Genomic DNA, 12,564 nt, shown 5'->3' with positions numbered 1-12,564 from the left:
AAATCTACGTACCGTCAAAAACTTCCAATGTAGGCTAAAATAAGTTTTAATCCCCCTTCAGTAACAAATTCATGAATATCTTGAACCTACCCTTCACTGTTAATGATGCAAAATTTCCTAAAGAACTAATAATGAGCTGATAGGTTTCAGGGAAAAGATGTTTTATTTAGAGAGATTTGTTTAGAGAAATCTTTTTTCTGGCCAAGTCAGACCAAATATTCTGTGAATAGTAAAAAGCTTGATCTAGGAGCTGATTTGCTCTTTTAGTTATAAAATGCTTGCATTGGGGATGTTTCAGAAGGCAGGTGTGAGATAGAGAATAATGTATATGTGTTGTTCAATATTGGTTTAAGATTTTTTTTTCTTGATTGAATAAGTTATATGACTAGATTTTCCTTTTTATTAACTGTCTTTTTTCTTTCACATAAAGCGTAGGTAATGTCACATCTGTATAAATCAATATAACAATGACATTATATATATTATTATTTAACCACTGCTCTCTAGAGTATAGTTTTGTCAGTCATATTTTATAGAGAGTTTCTGTAGACTGTTATAATCACTACAATCTGTGCAGAAGAAAACTCCTGAAAATCCCCATTTTTGGGGTGTTTTGAGTGGTGATGGTGTAGTGTAGGTAAATAATAACAGGGTCTCTGAATAACACAATCCTACAAGCATTACAGGAAATAAAGCATGAAGAACATCCTGCTGAAAACACTGAGCAAATGAATATTCTGTAGAGAACATATTAGTGCACAGGATTTTTCAAGTCATTTCCTGTGAGAGCCGCCCGTGAATTTATGCCTGGAAATGCAAAAATGTTAAAATGCATTGGTGTCTTTTGGAAGCTTGTCAAATGCACATTTTGTGCTGTCTTGAATTATTACTTGTGTGTATATTAAGCAGGCATCAAATTGTGATTAAATCAAAGATAAATGACTGCTGGGTTTTTCTGAGAACCCAGAAAGGAGGGTGAAACTGGAAGTTATATGCAATCACATTTCACCAATATACAATGACATAAACCTTATAATACATAAATCTTCTTTTGGGTGATATCTAGTCAAAATGAACTCTCTAAATTTTCTTTCTAGCAAAATTCTTTTATAAGCCAGATAAAATTTATTCTAACATTTATTTGATGAGCAAACGTAGATCTTAAATAGTTTTCACCCAGAATTTTATTCATGGGCCCTAAACACAAAGAGGATGCGAAGCAAATAATTGTTTTCACAATTATTTAATAATTGTGAATAATTTAATAATTTCACAGCATTATCTTAGTCCATTAATGCATTTTTAGGTGAACAATGTGCCCAGGTTAGTTTGATTGCAGCAATATCTTGTACTCACCTGTACCACGTATAATCCTTTCTAGATCATGGTATCATGTTGGCACCTGATAAAACCAAGAACAGGTGGACAAGATTTATTTTTCTTGATGTTCTGCTTAATAATTTTGTTGTTTTAATACATTAAAAACTTACAGGTTTTTTTCCCCCAACTTTATTGATACTTTCTTAACAAATGTGAGAACTTTTACCCACAGTTATGTTTAATCACTAATTATCATAAGCTTCTATTCCACCTTGTGGAAGCACAGTCAAACCACAGCTAAGATGTAATCATCATTTCTTGCTTTGCACATGATACTTGCAGCTTTAGGGTAAACTGGGATGAAAAAGGGAGGGTGAAAACCTTGCTCTTTAGTCCACTGGCAGTTTATGGATTTCTGAGCATCAGGTTTTCTTCTTGCATTCACAGCATTTATTTGGTGGTTTGGCCACTACCTGTGAAATGAGTGTTGTGTTCTCAGAAAGTTCAGACAGCACAGCTGCAAATCTGTCCCCCCTGAACACTCAGAATGAATAACAACTCTGTTCCCTAAGGTGCTCTAGCTGTAGTTACAGCAGGGGAGCATTGCTAATGAACAAATCCATATTTGTAATCCATGCAATCCACCTGCATTTGAGTTACACCATGGTTTTTGACAGAAATGCACACAGGACCAGAAGTACTGTGGGGTTTAAATTGTGAGTCACAACTGTGCAGACCATGGGGATCTGGGAAGGTTCCATGAAGAAGGTGTTCACACCAGATTTAACCACAGTCAAATGAAAGGGAGAGAAGAGCACTTGAAGCGTTTCAGGGGTAGAGATGCCCGGTATGAAAATCTTTGTATGCTTCTTTCACAGGCTCCAGAAAGTCTGAAATGCAGCAGGCTCTGACCACAACTTCTGGCAGCCTAACCAGTGTGGACATAAGCAGTGAGGATGGGCTGGGACATGAGCAGGAGAAAGAGAAATCAAAGCCATGAGCATGGAATGGAGTGGAACTGAGCAGCTGGAATCTAACATATTTCTCTAGGAAATGCTCACTGTCAAATTACAGTAAGGAATTGCTTCTTTTACTTGAAAGACAATTTGTGTTGACAAGCCTTTTTAAAGAGAGCACGTGAAAAGCACGAGGGAACTGAAACATTAAGAAGGGATACTGTGTGTGACTGAATGTGTGTATTGCTTAATATGTATGACACTAGTGTGCTCAGTCTTTATTGCTACCTCAAAACCTGTTTTTTCTCTCTCCATTAGCCATGAGAAATATCCTCAGAATCCTAAAAGAACGAGGCTCTAACTGTAGATATCCACTAATGAAAATAACAAGCAGTTTAGCTTTACACCCTGCCACATTAGTTTTGCTCAACAGTGCTTTCTTAAGGCTCCTTCCAAATTTCTGGTGTGTTTCTGAGCTCCTCATATAAGGCCCTAAGATAAGTCATGAAAACATAATCAGGATGTTGCCAAGGTTCTGGCATTTTAATAAAATTCAAAATGAGTCGTAGAGTCATTGAATGGTTTGGTTTGGAAGGGATTTTAGAGGTCAGCTCGTTCTACTCTCCTGTCATGAGCAGGGTCACTTTCCACTAGACCAGGTTGCTCAAAGCCCTGTCCAACCTGGCCTTGGGCTTCTTTAGGCAACATCTTCCAGGGCCTCACCACCCTCCCAGTAAAGAATTTCTTCCTCATCTCTAATATAAGCCTGCTCTCTGTCAGCTTAAGGACATTCCCCCTTGTTAAAAGTCCCTCTTCACCTCTTTCCTAAATCCTTTAGGCACTGGAAACAGCTTTAAGGTCTCCTCAGAGATTCTCCAGGTGAACACTCCCAGCTCTCCCAGCCTGGCTCCAGAGCAGAGGGGCTCCAAATCTTTGTGTTTTCCTCTGGCCTCACCCCAACAGGTCCATTTATGTTGTGGAGCCATAAAAAAACCGCATCCTTTTTATTTTGGGGGCCCCATCTCTCACTTCTTCATTTCTTTCCATTTCAGCTTCTCACAAAACAAACTCATTTCATATAGGTCCATTGCTGATGGTATCAACTATATACATTTTCCTTTTGTTTACCATAAAATGAAAGGACTGATGAGAATGTTTGGTGTAGAAACAGAGCTGCCAGCCTGAAATGCTGAAAAGTGATGGTTGTCAGCAGCAAGCTTCAGTTACTTCCCTTAGGATAATTCCACACATCACACTGACAGGACATTTCTGCTGATGCTCAGTCTAAATATTAATGTGCTGTCCTTGGCTCTTGCCAGCCCTCCCTCTGACACTCCACGTTATTTCTGGGTGTCTGTACCTTTGGAATACATGAACTGCTGCTGTTTTCCATTCTCAGGACTTTATTCCTTTCTTGATCAAAATGCTTGGTCTTCTCTTCTGGGGACGAGGCCCAAAAGATTCCATATTTGCAAACTGAGTGTTTTCAAAGCTGGTTCTAAAACTTTTGCTCCTTGACAGTTTGTCCACACCCAAAACTCCTGCACATCCTGTTTTCCAAAGAATGAATGGAACATAGAAGGAAATTGGTTAATGGCTGTAAAAATAGGTAGAAAGTAACTTCAACTTTTCAACTTTTTAGCTTAATTTTTGAATTATATACAGTATATACACCTCTTTGGTACATCTTAATTGCAAATTCAGAGATAAAAATTCAAATAATGATGGTGTCTATCCCTGAATAGACACCTTTCATTATCAAACACTGCCTCTGCATGCCATTCTATGTTCTATATTTGCAAGAAAACATGTCATAAAGATGACTATCTTTGGATGTCTGGAGTTGCATGAATCAGTAAATTGTTTATTTTCTCAGTGGGAGTTCACTCAGGACATTGAGGAGCTATTTCCTCCTAATTAGTTCCCTTGAGTCCTCTTATAAAAAAACCACCTTAGGCTTCAAGGAGTCTGTTTGGGGTCATTATTTTCTTGATAAATGTACTCCCCACCACTTCAGATTTCCCAGAAGTGAGACTGCAGGGTAGAAGAATGTTGTGTTGCACAATATATTCCATGATTGGTTCAAATTACTCAATTTACCCAGTATTTTCAAAAAAACCAATCTGAAATCATCAGTCAGCCACATCCTACTTCCAGTGCCGATGCCAGGCAGTCATTTCCCCTCAGAGCATCATTGAACATGAGCTCTCCTCAGCTTGTTTCTTACTTTGATGAACTGGATGGCTGCAGGGTCTGTGCTGAGATTTGAGACATTTCATTTGAGATGTTGCTGGTTGTTTCCACCGCTGATAGCTCTGTAGGAAAGGAGTGGACAACACCGACTCTGCTCATACCAGGCAGAGATTATTGACCTGCAAAATCTACCATCATATTTTATCAAGCCACTCTGAGATGTCATTTTGTCAGATAGGTTTGCTAATGCAAGGTGATTTATCTTTTCTAATCTTTGAAAGGTAACCTGCAATCAAACCTCAGACAATGCTGAAAGATGTTGTCAGTTATTTAGTACACGCTGAAGAGACAAGAATTTTTGTTTTGGTCTTTAGATCAACAAATTCTTGCTCAGAAAGAAAAATATAGCCTTCATTTTTGACTCAAATTTTATCTCCATGTGGTGTAAATGTGTTCATTTTCACCTGTCACAAACCTTTTCATGCTCTGTATCTTGTGATTATTACACTGCGATCATTTCTTGGTAGTTGCTCACCTCTATGATTCAGAGTTGCCAAGTTCAATGTTGTATTTTCATTTATTCTGCTGGTGCTGAGCTGACTCTAACAGAGTTTTAGGCTGATTGAAACACTGGGCTTAGGTTCCCATGGCCTAAATCCCCTCTAAATCCCAGTGTTTTATTTTGGCCGTGGCAGACTGCAGGAGAGTTGGGTGGAGCAGGCATTGCCAGTGGAATTGCAGATGTGAAATGCTGCAGGTGTGTTAATGGGCTCCTACAGGTGTGACTCACATCTGTGCCATCCCTATTGCAAAATATGGATAAAGGTGGTCTGAAAAGTGCTGTGGAGTGGTGGCTGCCCATCAGTAGCTCCATCACCCAGGAGTGAGCAGCCCACATGTGGAAGGGGAAACGCTGCCTTGTGATAATTTCCCCTTTAACAAGGGCTGCTGCAACATCCCCTCTGCACACCTCTTAACCCCTCTCTACCTCACATCACCTTTCCAAGCCAATATTCCCAGTGTGAGAAACACTTTTGGTTAATTTCAAGTGGAAGTTTGTTTGCTTGAAGGCTGAATAATAGAAATAAACTCTTTTGTTAATAGGAAAGGACCCTTTTCTTTTTAATCCTGTGACTATGAAAATATCATCCAGATATCTCTTAGGTTTGCAACGTGAGCTTGCAAGCCTCTCTTGCAGTCTGAATTTCCTGTGTGCAGCACAAGTCCAGCATCACTGTAAACACTGAGAACAGCTGTGAACAGACAAAATGAAAAGCTGAGAAAAACAGACGCCTTTCAATTTGTACACATTATTTAATATTGGAGTGACCCGTAACACAACGTTAGGTGCTATATTATATTTGCCCACCTTAGGAAGAAGCTGGAGCAGCAGCAGTGGCCGGCTCAGGTGTGTGGGGAATGCAGCCACAATTCCTGCACCCTCTACTGGCTGATGCACAGACCTCAGAGGCGACTGGAGGATTTTTTATTATTATTTTTTTTCTCAGCTATCAGAATAAATTTGTCAGCTGGAGCAATAACATTTGCCAGCAAAAATTTTATAGCGTTGTTATTAGTTGAAATAGGAAATTTGGGTGCTCTGGTTGTCTGGAATAGCAAAGGAAGTGAAAGGCTTGAGAAATAGAAAACTAATGAATTCTTTCATCTTGCCTAAGAAACTAGTTTTCGAGAGCCACTGTGCTCACTTTCTACAGCAAGGGAATGCCAAAGTTTGGCACACAGAAGGAGAAAAAGCTGTATTGTGCTAATTCTGAATGCTAGAGACATTGTTCATTAAGTTCTGCAAATGCCAGATGTGGGGGGAGAAAAAGCAGTATTCTGCAATCAAGACGTAGAAATCTGAAAATTAAAATTCAAAGTCATGTCTTTCTGGGTGTGGGATTCACTTCAGCCACAGATAAGTATTACAAAGTATTTGTATAGGTTTAACTTTCAGATGGTTGTAGCTGATCTTGTTATAGAAATCAGCTGCAGTTTCAAAGTCCATGTAGAGAGCACTCTGTGACATGACCATGTAGAGAGGATCATACACTCCCCTGGGTTATGACATCAATTAAATAATAGGCTTCTAGGCTGCTGCAGTTTCTCTAATGCTGTTTCTTTCTCTTTTCCTCTTTTTTTTTTTGTCCTATACTTTTTCTTTCTTGTCTGCCTATATGGATGCCAGCTCAGTTCCCTGAGGTTGTGTTGTTCCTGTCATAGCAGGCAGAGGGATCTGCAGATGTTTTGCACAGAGCAGGGGTGCTGTTGGTGTGTCCAGTTTTCCAGGGTTCCTCACCATGTAGATCTGGTGCTATCTCATGTCTGTGCCCAGCAAGAGACACAAAGCCTCATAATCTAACATGAACCCATTACACAACTACAATGAGGAATTTTGTTGTTGTTAATCTGCTATTAAATCATCTGGACTGCTAGATTTTACAGGAATAGTGTTATTGGGCTATAGAGAACAGCTCACTCACACTACAGTCAGATTTTCAGGAATCACAAGTGATTTTATCTTCCTTCAGTTTACTTTCTTAAAAGTAGTTGTATTTTCAGAAGGATTATTGCCCCTCTCATTGCCAGTTAGAGAAGATGCTTCTCTGGATCCTTCAGTTCAGGAGCTCTTCAGGTGTCTTTGCTTTGGAGATCTTTGGCAATTTCTGCTCTCCCTGCTTTGCCTGTGTGATCTTGCCTGTACATGTCAATTTTGTGTCGTTTGTCATTGTGCAGTGAGTTGGATTCCCAGACATGACAAGCTTTAAGACTTGCCAAGATAAGCAGGTGAATGTGCTACAATGCTTGTACAATGGTATTTTCATATTGATATTATCTCCTGGACTTCCCATCACCACTGATGCAAAATACAAGAATGTGTCCTTTACAAAGTGTTTTTCTGTCAGTTCATTATTTCCTATTCCTTATTTTGGCAGAATTCCATAAGCACTCCCCATACTGACCCTTCCACAAAACCAATCAGTCCCACACAACCCTCTGGAGTGCCTGAGCTCTTCCAGAGGTCTCTCAATTCCCTGCAGGAGCACAGACCTGCTGCTGCACCTGCAGGCAAGCACCTGGGGCTGGCAGAGGCTGCCTCTTGACCTCCCTCTCCTCCCCAGCTTGGGAATCCCCACGTGCCTGCCCCCTTCTCCTTGGTGTGGGAAGATTGTCTCTGCCCTGCTGATCAAAAAATCAAGATGGATTAGACAGAGTTAAAGGCAGGAGAGATGAAAGAGTTTGCTCAAGGTCTCCACCCAGCCACTGGCAAAGCAGAGCAGGGCTCTGCCCCTACTCCCAGCCCAGCACCCAAACCCCAGCCCAGCCTCTTTCAAATGCAGCTCACACAAAGCAGACTGGAAGTGATTTACTGCTTTTTAGGAGTGTTTTCAAATTGCATCTTTTTCAGTTGTCAGGAATTAACTGTGACTGCCTGGGTTTTAATTAATGGATCATGTTATTTGGTGCATCTGAAAAGAAAATTTAAGAAACATCTTTGGCTCTTTTGGCCAGTAGCCATAATGACAGCCAGGCTAATTATATCGGTCACCAAGTTATCGGCGCAATCGTAACTGGAGGCAAACAGATGCCAAGAGAAGCTGGTAGTAAAATCATGATGTATTTCACAGTCATCTTATTACTGACTGATTTAAATAAGGGCCTAAAATGCTCTGTCAGTACAGAGAGTGTCAAGGTTCCGGCAAGTCTTAATTCACAGAAGTTCCAGCTTTCCTTGCCTATGCAAAGTGACTGGTGAAAAAGGAAAAGGTATGCTACAGCACAAGCATGTGGAAAAGAGTTTCCTGTTTATACTTGCAAATGCTAGCAATCCAGCTCACATGTTCTTTTTTTTTTTTTTTGTGTCAAGCTTAAGTATTAGGAAGGAAAAGTCTCTGATGAGGTTCCTCTAACTTCCATTTCATCACATGAGAGATGAAGTTGGCCCATAGTTCTCTGTCATTTGCTTGCTGGGTCTAAATGAATATAAACTGCATGTAACAGTGACTCAGAGCAGCAGCTCCTTCAGGGAATGTCCCCGTGTGCTTTCAAACTCAGCACGCTGGAAGTGGAATACAGTATGTACTCAGTGTTAGATTTGAACTAATTTAATTAGAAAAACTAGAAATTGGTTGGTTTTCACACAGTATGAACAGAAAACTCTTTGTCTAAATGCTTTCTGTAATTTAAAAAACAAAGTCTAGCTCCACAGCTTTCTCCACTGGGTCACTGAAAACCAAGGTACAGCTGGATGATGGCTTCAAATAATAACTGAAATTTTGGGAAAGAACAAAGTCATAAAACTCCTCTGGACTAAATGTATTTGCAGCCACATAAACAAGGAAATGGATTTTATAATTAATTCAGAGTTCCCTGGCAAGCACAGTGTTATAATGTGTTGTAATCTACTGATTAAGTTCCAGTAAGAACACTGGCAGTGGCTTCTTTTATCAATATCCCGTCTTTTAACAGCGCCCAAAAGAACCTGAAATCCCAAATCTCAGAATAGCCACGGGTGGATTGTGCTCATCTGAGCATCCAGTCAGCACTTGGAGAGGGGTGAGTCTGTAGGAACAGGGTTTGTGTCATCCTTGGGTCATGTTTGCTTCCTCTTCCCATGGCCTCGAGCACTGTGTTTTGGAAACCTGGTACTTTATAGAAAATTGCTGTTGAGAACTTCAGGCTGAATGGGTGTTTGAAACCTTCCAGCAAAGCTTTTAATCCAGTAGGATTCTACTTCACAGAATGCTTTGCCATCCATCAGACCACTGGTCATGGCTGTTAATTAAATGAAAATGCAAAATAAATCTACAGTGCAGAGATACAACATAGGCAATTAAACATCCCAGTACAAGGTGCTAATGATAAAATGTGAATGTCACCGAGGACAACCTGCATGATGTCAGAATACAAATCCCATCAGATGACAAAATGCACGGCTCCCATGGTGGGTGTGAGGAAGGAAATCAGTGTCCCTGAGCACTGAAGGGCAGCAGAGGTGGTGGTGAGGCCGTAGGGGACAGGAGAACTGGGGACTTCTGCAGGCAAGAAGAAATTAAAGTCAGAACCCTCAGACTAGTGCTGCTAATTTTCTTGACTCTTGATATGTGAGACTCCAACTAGGCTCAAGTGAGTTCTTTGCCATACGACAAAGAATTGTGGGTTTTTTTAAATGTATTTGTTTTAGTACAAAAGAACAATACTGAAGAAAGCAAATGATAACTGTGCTTGGAGAGCCTGAAGGACTGTCAGGGCCCCGTGCCTTTGTGAAGATGCTCTGTGAAGAGGGATGGCCTCTTTAAGTGGCTCTTCTTGGCAAGGTTAAACCAAATGAATGGCAATAACTCAGCAGTTACAGCTAACTACAGCCGCTCATAGGCAGGCATTATAATTTCATTAAAGATCTGGCAATGGGGGCTATCTAAAGAATTTAAATGCACAGAGATGAGCAATCTTAAATTTCATGAAATCAAAGAAAATATATAACAAAGTTATTGCAAGACACAGCTTAATGAGCTATCTTGAGACAAATAAATTAAGTAATATTTAGTATTTTGTGTATGTAAACAGTTCCACCTGTTCTATCCATTAGAAAGGTTAATTTTCTTTTGAGAAACACAGTCTGATAAAATCTGTATTTGCAAGAAAATCTTGACTATCTTAGCTACATATTTCAATAGCTCATGAAACTTGTGTTGCATCAAAAAACTTGCCTACCTTCAAAGCTTTGGGTGCATACTTTATGTATCTCCATGTACATTTTAGCTTGGATTGCTAGTTGGGAGCTTTTTCCTTTTCAGCTTTTGATTGTATGTTTTGCTCTTTTTGGAAGTTAGTTGCTTACATGAGGGTTATAGGAAGGGATTTATGTTCTTGAAACAGAGAAAATGGAACAGAGGAGAATTTTATAATATTGCAGGATGCTGGCCTTTGAAATTTCAATGGATTTTCAGTTCATCTCTCTTTTCATTCTTTTAATAAATGCAGATAACACAACCCTATTAAGACTCAGCTGAACTAAATATTAAATAATGCCAGTCTTTAAACCAGTTTTGCATTCCCTAGATTGCAATAAAAATGTAATTTTTTTTGACATGCAGGGTATTAAAACATATTTAACAAAGTTATAATCAATTACAGGCACTTCTCCACTTCTTAAAATGAATCTAAACACTCTTTAGACATTTATATGTAGGCATAAAGGTGTGTATATCATAGAATGGTTTGGGTTGGAAAACACCTTAAGGATCATGTAGTTCCAACCTTATAAATATATATATATATATATATGTATATGAAAATATATGAGTGTGCAAATCACTTAGTTCTTACAGGCAAGGATGTCCTGGTTGTAAACTGAACCAGCATCAGCCACTGGTAATGCAGGAATGTCATATATTATTTTACTGAATTAGAATTTAATCTATTATTACCACCTATGTAGGCTCAGCTGTTGCTATCACACCTCTGTACAGAGAGCTTAGCTCTGTACTTTGTTTTCCCAGCCAAATATCCTTTCCTGGACCTGTACAATTTTCTGGAGATGGAGACAAATCTTGTTGCCTTCCACAAGTCAGTATTCCTCTTTCCCCAGCAGTATTTTGGATGTGACAAGAGCCATTGAGGCCCCTGGAGGGAAGAAACAGGGAGAAATGTTTGAAGCAGAGTTGAAAGGCAGTGGAAAAGTTTTAGAAAGGGACCCCAATCTTGGGGACAGGCCAGAGCAAAAGTGATGTGTGAATGAGCTGATATCACACATCACTGCTGTGAGAGGGACTTGAGGGACAACTTAACCTGCTCAACAGTTTGGTGCCATTTCTGCAGGAGTGAAGATGGGTTAGGACCAGATGGAGACTTGGTGGCCAAAAGTGGGATTGTTGCAAGTTGGGTGTAAATTGTCAGCTCCTGCCACCCACAGAAGGCATGGTAAAGAGACAAATGGGGAGATTTCCCCCCACAGTTAGTAGAGGGTAATCTGGTTAAATGATAGGGCACTCCAAGGAGATGTTCACATGGTGGCTCAGGGAACCTGGGGAACATAGATACGTCCTCCTTGGAGGGAGAATAAAACTTTGCACACTTGAATTCCAGTAGCTTATCTGGTGACAAGGAGAGTGCTCTTATTTTATTTCACCTTTATTTCTTGCTTTTCAGTATAAAAAGAACAACCCAAAGATAAAGTTACTCCAGGGTTTTGTGCAGATGAGGAATGGCAGAATATCTCACCTGCTATTGCCTCTTTGGTGATGGTTTTTAGGCTGTTGGTTGATCTGTGGCTGGTGGCAAGTGATTGATTTTCATATACAAATTTTCTTTCTAGCTTTGAAACTTTTTTTTTCCCCATGTAGTATTCCCTTGAGACCAACATAACAACATTCTTGGGATTGCCCTGTCAGCAGAGCCTTTCCCTTCTGTACCTGAGAGCTGCACGCTTTTGGCGACAGAGGAAGTGTTGAATTTGAAGTGTTGAAACTGAAAGGATTCTGGGCTTTCCTAATTAACCATGGATTATAATAGTTACTGAGACAGGTGAAAAACGTGCCCAGGACATGATTATTCCAGCACATGGGAATGTCACAGGACAAACTGCTGCTGTGTCCCGTCAATCCTGCCATGGGCATTTAGATGCAGAGCCTCAGTGGGACTCAGAGTCATAAATAGCCCAGCGTGGCTGGGACTGACCTTCCCTCCACTGGGATGTGCTCTCAGGTGAGGGTGTAAGAGCTGATCAAATTATCGGGCACCTCCAGACCTTGCCTGGGGCTGTAGGCTTGGAAACATGAGTGGGTTTGCTGTGCTTGGTTAGCGTCAGTATTTTAAACTGAGGTGGATGTTAGCGGAGCAAAATACAGATCTTAAACAAAATGTGAAGGGGAGTCTCTCCTAAAATAGAGGAGATATTAATGAGCTCGCTGCAAGAGGCTTAACTCAGATTGTTTTAATGTGTGATTGTGGCTGTTCCTAAAAAATGAACAGACCTATCAGCATTCAAAGGACTATTTTCCTTTCCCTCCTGACCTGGCCTTCCTTTCTCCCCACATCCCCTGAGCTGTCAACTTTCATTCTCTGCTGTGATCCTAGAAAGCATGAGGGCTGG

The 12,564-nt window shown here is 40.3% G+C and overlaps 1 protein-coding gene across 2 annotated transcripts in view; it reads left to right on the top strand.

Moving 5' to 3' along the window:
- Positions 1-12,564, top strand: part of NLGN1 (neuroligin 1) — a 483,239-nt gene that overhangs the window by 162,728 nt on the left and 307,947 nt on the right. For both annotated transcript variants that reach the window (XM_086843333.1, XM_086843330.1), the window contains exon 2: positions 2,199-2,393. The gene's annotated coding sequence lies outside the window, so the exon portion shown is untranslated. The remainder of the gene's footprint in view (positions 1-2,198; positions 2,394-12,564) is intronic.

The sequence above is a fragment of the Cyanistes caeruleus genome, chromosome 10 (genome assembly GCF_971803275.1).
Source record: "Cyanistes caeruleus chromosome 10, bCyaCae1.hap1.1, whole genome shotgun sequence".
Lineage (NCBI taxonomy): Eukaryota > Metazoa > Chordata > Aves > Passeriformes > Paridae > Cyanistes > Cyanistes caeruleus.
Note: the sequence above shows the minus strand (reverse complement) of the source record. Positions and strands in the feature narration are given on the sequence as shown.